We start from the raw sequence: 5,760 nt of genomic DNA on the forward strand, positions 1-5,760 counted from the left end.
CCTGCCTTTGGGCCAGGAGGGGCACCCAGTATGGCAGGGCCTGAGACACCGCAGGGCTGGCCCCTGCCCCAGGAGGGAGGGAGAGCCTGCCAAGATGGGGTGTCAGGGGCCTCACTGCCCCGGCACCCGCACCCAGACCCCTTCTTGTGGAAGCAGCATCTGGATCTTCCTTTGAGGCCCTTTCGGGTATCTCAGCCCCTGTGGGGAGCCCACTGCACTCCATTCCCTTCCAACCCTGCCCCAGGGGACAGGGGACAGGGCTGTGGGACCCAGCCAATGAGAGGCACAGGGCTGCCTCAGAGACCGGCAGGTGACAACACTCAGACCAACAAGAGACAGGCCTGCTAGACTATATGAAGAGAGGGCCCCCTCTCCACAGCGGTGGTAATGCGGAGGCTGTCTGTGATCAAAGCCACTGCGGAGGAGGGGGGCAGAGCAAGAGACAGAGCAAGGCAGCTGTGGAGCACCTAGACCCAGCCTTGCCTGCAGCCTTCCCCACACCTGGATCTAGCCATGCCTGAAGTCCATCCTAACACCAGATCCAGCCATGCCTGCAGCCCTTCCTTCATCTAGATCCGGTCTTGCCTGCAGCCTTCCCCACACCTGGATCCAGCCATGCCTAAAGTCTGTCCTAACACCAGATCCAGCCACGCCTGCAGCCCTTCCTTCATCTAGATTCAGACTTGCCTGCAGCCCTTCCTTCACCTGGATCCAGCCATGCCTGAAGTCCTTCCTAATACCAGATCCAGCCATGCTTGCATCCATTCCTCCCTCTGGACTGGTAGTTACATGAGCTAGTAGGTTTTCTACTTTGCAATCTGAAGTCTTCTGAGAAACCCATGGGGAAGCTGTACACCAGAGAGCCTCCTTCCTGGTTCTGCCAGGCTCCCAAGACAGGCCGGGCCACGCTTCCAGCCCCAACTCACCATGACGGATGTGGTCATGCCCTGCAGGTGGAAGACGTCCATGCTGGCCTCCGCACTGCCCACCAGCTCGCTATTCCCCCGGCTCGACTGGGGAAGGTCGAAGTAGGTGCTGTCTGGCTCCCTGGGCCGGGGAGAGGAAAATCAAAGCCATCAGCCCCCAGTCTGGGCACCACCTGCAGCCCGCCCAGCCCAGGGCTCAGGGCCAGCCCACGTCCCTGTCCCCAAGGAATCCTTTGTCCCTCTGCTCCTTCCTGTTGACCCTCAGCTCCCGCCCCTCCCACCTCTTCCCTGTCCTCTGCCTGCCCCTCCAGGGCTGGTGGGAGTGCCCAGGAGGTGTGGCCACGTGTGGGCTCTGTCCCCTGGACCTCTCCTGGCCACAACCCCTCTCAAGAGCTGGCCAAAGGAAAGAGTCCAGATTCTGGATCCTGTGTCCCCAGGAGAAGGCTCACGGCAGTGTTCCCCCCACCCGCACTCTCCCCAGCCCTTCCTGCAAGCTGACGAGCATGGCCGAGGCTAGCCCAAGCCCAGCATGGGGCTGTCCCCCTGCTCCAGCCAGGGGACATACTCACAGAGAGCTCCAGAGGTGCTCAAACGTGGCTCCTTCGTCTGGGGAGGTGGCAGTGGACCGGGCCATCTTCCCCGCGCTGCCCGAGGGGAGCTCACTCTGCAGGGAGGAAAGAGCGGTGGTGAGCGCCGTGCAAATCTCGTGCTCGGTCCTCCCTGGCATGACCAGGAGGCAGGAGGTGGGGGCTGCCGAGGACATCGCTCGCGCTGCGGCAGGTGCCCCCCCATGTGCCCTCTCCTCCCCCACTTCACGCAGCCCATTCCCCGGGACAGGAAACTGAGGCCCAGGTGGGCAATGCAGATCCAGCAGGGGCACCCTGACAGGCAGGACGCGGGGTGACGACACACCCCCTCGTGGGGCTGTGGGGCTTTTGGGAGAGGCCCCTGGGTCGTGATAAACGTGAAGACGTGGTCATTACCGTCAACTGCGTCTCCAGCTTTGGCCTCGCGGGTGGGATCGAACCAGGTTTGGGGGCTCCCTGGTGCTCCGGGACCCGGGGACTGCTGGGATCCTGGATCACCACCCTTGGGAAGAGCACGTGTGGGGGACGCCAGAGGCTGAAGCCAAACCCCGGGTCTGGGCCTTGCTGAGCCCAGATTGCTGTGGGACATCAGCCAGCCTCTCGCCGCCGAGCCGGGTCCCCCCGGCAGCCCCCACCCAGCAGGAAGCCCAGCAGGGCCAAGAACCCACAACTGCTGTCACTGGGGCTGGTCACCGCGTGGTGGTCCCCCTTTCAAAGGAGAAGCTTGGGTCGGGGTGCCAAGACCCACTAGTCTCTGCCCCCGTCGCCTTTGCAGAGGCCTCTGTGCCATCTCCCAGTGGCCCAGACACCCAGGAGGTGGCAGGGACCAGGCCGGTCACAGCTGGGCGCCTTGTCCTGCAGGGAGGGTGGGGCAGGGAAACCCGAGCCTGCCCTGCCCACCGCCCCCACCTTGGCAGAGGCCACCTCTCCCCTGGGCCAGCCTCCTGGGTCCTCGGCGAGGGGCCACAGGAATCAGCTCGGCCACTGCCCTGCAGTGCCCAGGCAGGCAGGCCCAGACCTGCCCACGGCCGGCAGGGGCCGGAGGACACAGCCTACAATCTGTCGCTTTTGTCTGTCCCCAGGCAGGTGGGGGCTGATGAGGAGCCGTGGCACACTCCTGGGGCCGCCACGTGCCAGGCTACCGGTCCCCGGAGAAGTCAGTGGCATGAGCAGGCAGGGCCACTGCAGGGGCCAGGCTGGGCATGGGGGAGGGGAGGCCTGAGGGCTGGGGTGGGCGATCATGGCCCAGGGACCCGCGGCTTAGCGCACACTGGCCACAAGCCAAACCTCCTCAGACTCGGGGCAGCACCTGTGTGTGACCACTCTGCCCATTTTCCGGGAGACAGTGCTCAGAGAGGGTAAGAGACCTGCTGGAGGTCACACAGCTGTAGCCGCAGGAATGAAAGGCCGAGTGGCTGTTTCTCAGAGCTGGAAACTAATCTAGTCGCCCCCACTCCCCCCACACCCCGCACGCTTCGCCACACCATCCACGCTCACCTGCCCCCATCCTGGGCTGAGCCGGCCAAACCCCAGGGGAGTCGAGGTGAGGCTGGCATGGGGGCACCAGGGTGGGCAGAATCCCACCCTCACCCGCTCCCCACGCTGGCCCTTTGGGAGGAGCAGTGATTAGTTGGGCGGCTTCCTGGCGCAGGCGGGGCCGTCTCCGACTCAGGTAGGACCGGGGACAGCCAGCAGGAACCGAACTTCCTTGGACCCAGGAGGACAAGTCCCTTCACTCTGCAGGTGACACCCGAAGCCCAGAGACGGAAGACCACTTGGCCGAAGTCACACAGCAAGGGACGAGAAACCCCATCCCCTTCACAGCGCACCGCTGCCAGCAGCCCAGCCGCCCATCGGCGCAGCCCCGGACAGGGCGGCCGCCCACGCGTGGAATCGCACCCGGCCACGAACGGGAGCGAAGCTCCGACACGCCACGCGGCGGGCAGGACTTGGAGACGTGGCGCTCGGCGAAGCCGCCTCCCTTCCTACGTGTCAGCCTGCGAAGCTCACGCCACGAAGGCCAAGGTGAGGGGCACAGACAGAGAGACAGAGACGGAGAGACAGGGAGAGACAGAGACAGAGAGAGATACAGCAAGAGAGACAGAGACAGACAGGGAAAGAGACAGAGGGCGTCAGAGACAGAGAGAGAGACAGAGACAGAGCGTGAGCGCCCCTATGTGCTCAGCGGCCCACACCTGCTGCTCCCCTGCCCGGCGCTGGGGGTTCGGTGGGCAGATGTGGGTGGGGCCTCCCTCTGCGCAGCCCTGGGAGCTGGCCGGGGAGACACCGGGACCCTGGGCCTGCACACGGACGCTGGCTGTATTTTCAGATCGGCGGCATTTTAACTCCCCTCCGGGTTCCTAGGCACCCCCTCTCCCCAGCCGTGTCCTTTCTTGTCCCCTGAGCATCCCGCCTGTCCTCTCCCCGCTTCCACACCCCCGGCCTGCAGCCGCAGGGTGCGTGTGGGCGCCCCCTTTCCGCCTGAGCACGGAAGACTCCAGCACGCACACGGGTGGGGTCCCAGGCCCCAGACCCGCCAGCCGGCGTCAGGCCCACAGCACAGGCCTCTGCTGCCGCCACCAGAGGCCAGACCTGTGCGGGGCCAGGAAGGGGCTTCCTCGGGGCCTGGAGTTGGGCCCCCCAAGCCCGCCCTGGACCTGTCGCCCTGAGACCTAGGCCGCTGTGGGGGATGGGCCGAGGCTCTGGGCAGAGGGCATATTCCAGGGCACCCCCTGTGAACTGAAAGTAAAATAATCCCAAACCCTTTGCTAACTGAGCTCCCAGCCATGACGGGGTGGGAGAGAGAAAGCGGGACGCGGGACGCGGGACTTCTCCTTTCAGAAGTATCCCCGCCCCTCCCCTAGCTTGCCCAATGTGTATGTGACCACCCGCCTCCTGCAAGCACCTGCACCCTGCTCTGGCCGGGCTCACGGCCACCCACAGGCTGCTCCCCCTACGAGCAACAAAGCTCTCCTTCCTCCAAAGTATAAATCTCACTATTTCTTAGCTAACAGAATGGCGACCACGAAGGGCCCCAGGGAGACCCCCGGGTTCCCCCAGCGTGATCACAGCCTGCAGGAGCCGTTGATAGCTCAGTTGTCCCCCAGGAACTCGCTGGGAGAAGCTCGAGTCGGCGCCCCTGGATCCCAGATCTCCAGCTTTTAGGATGAAGATCTCAGAGACTTGACTTCCCTCCACCCCTCACTTCCCTTCTCTGCAGCTCCGGTTCCCTGCATTCCGGACCCCAGAGGAAATGTTTCCGTTGGTCCCGGGTCTGGGGGGACCTCGTCAGACTCAGCTGATCCGTAAGGTCGTGGGGACGCTCGCACGAGGTTCGTGCAGTCACAGAAACCTTAGTTCCAAGGACACAGTCTCCCATCCACCACCGCAGAGACACTGGTGACTAACATGGTTAAAAACTGTAAACATTTCCTGCAAATGTTTTAAAACTGCCCTGAAATGATTTAGAGCTTTGCTAGGCACAGTAAAATCTCAGGGGACCTCCAGTTTATCAGTGTGCTCAATTCGAACAAAGAGGCTATCAGACCTTCCAGAACAGTGAAGATTATGCTATCGTTGGTGTTTCCAGCTTTCTAACTGGGACCAACGGTCTCTTGTAGCCTCCCTTGATGACTCAAAGTCAGAGAGGCTCCAAAAAATGGCACACGAGACATGCTTAGAATTGACTCTCCCTCTTCCTTTCCTCACCTTCATCTCTGCCCCCAAACAATTGTTTTTTCTTCCAACTAGTTTTTAAACCAATTGCTCCAGACGCTGCCCTTTGTTTTTTCTTGTTGAAAAACCTCCTCCGCAATAGCAGCTCCTGGAAGGGGACGGCTGCCTCCTCGCAAACCAATTTATTCAAAGAACCAACAAAGAGAATAAAGATAAGGGAGGATATGTTTAAATTTGGGGTTTTTTTCCCCTTGTTATCTCAATTTATTTGTTTGTTTTTCCTCTCACTCTTTCGTCTGTCTCTAACCACCTCTAACCCAAATTTCTCCAAAGCTATCAGTTTAGCTTTAATATGTAAAACTTTTCAGCTTCAAAATAGACTAAGGAGATTAGACATGCTTTGCCCCACGGTATATGTCCTTAACATATTTGAAAATGACTCTTACAAAACTGTCAGAAAAAATGTATAGAGAGAAAGAGAGAGAGAGCCAGGGTTATTCTTCCTGATATAAAAAATTAAATTAGACCGGGCGCGGTGGCTCACGCCTGTAATCCTAGCTCTCTGGGAGGCC

Source organism: Propithecus coquereli, unplaced genomic scaffold, assembly GCF_000956105.1.
Source record: "Propithecus coquereli isolate 6110/MARCELLA unplaced genomic scaffold, Pcoq_1.0 Scaffold757, whole genome shotgun sequence".
Taxonomy (NCBI): Eukaryota; Metazoa; Chordata; class Mammalia; order Primates; family Indriidae; genus Propithecus; species Propithecus coquereli.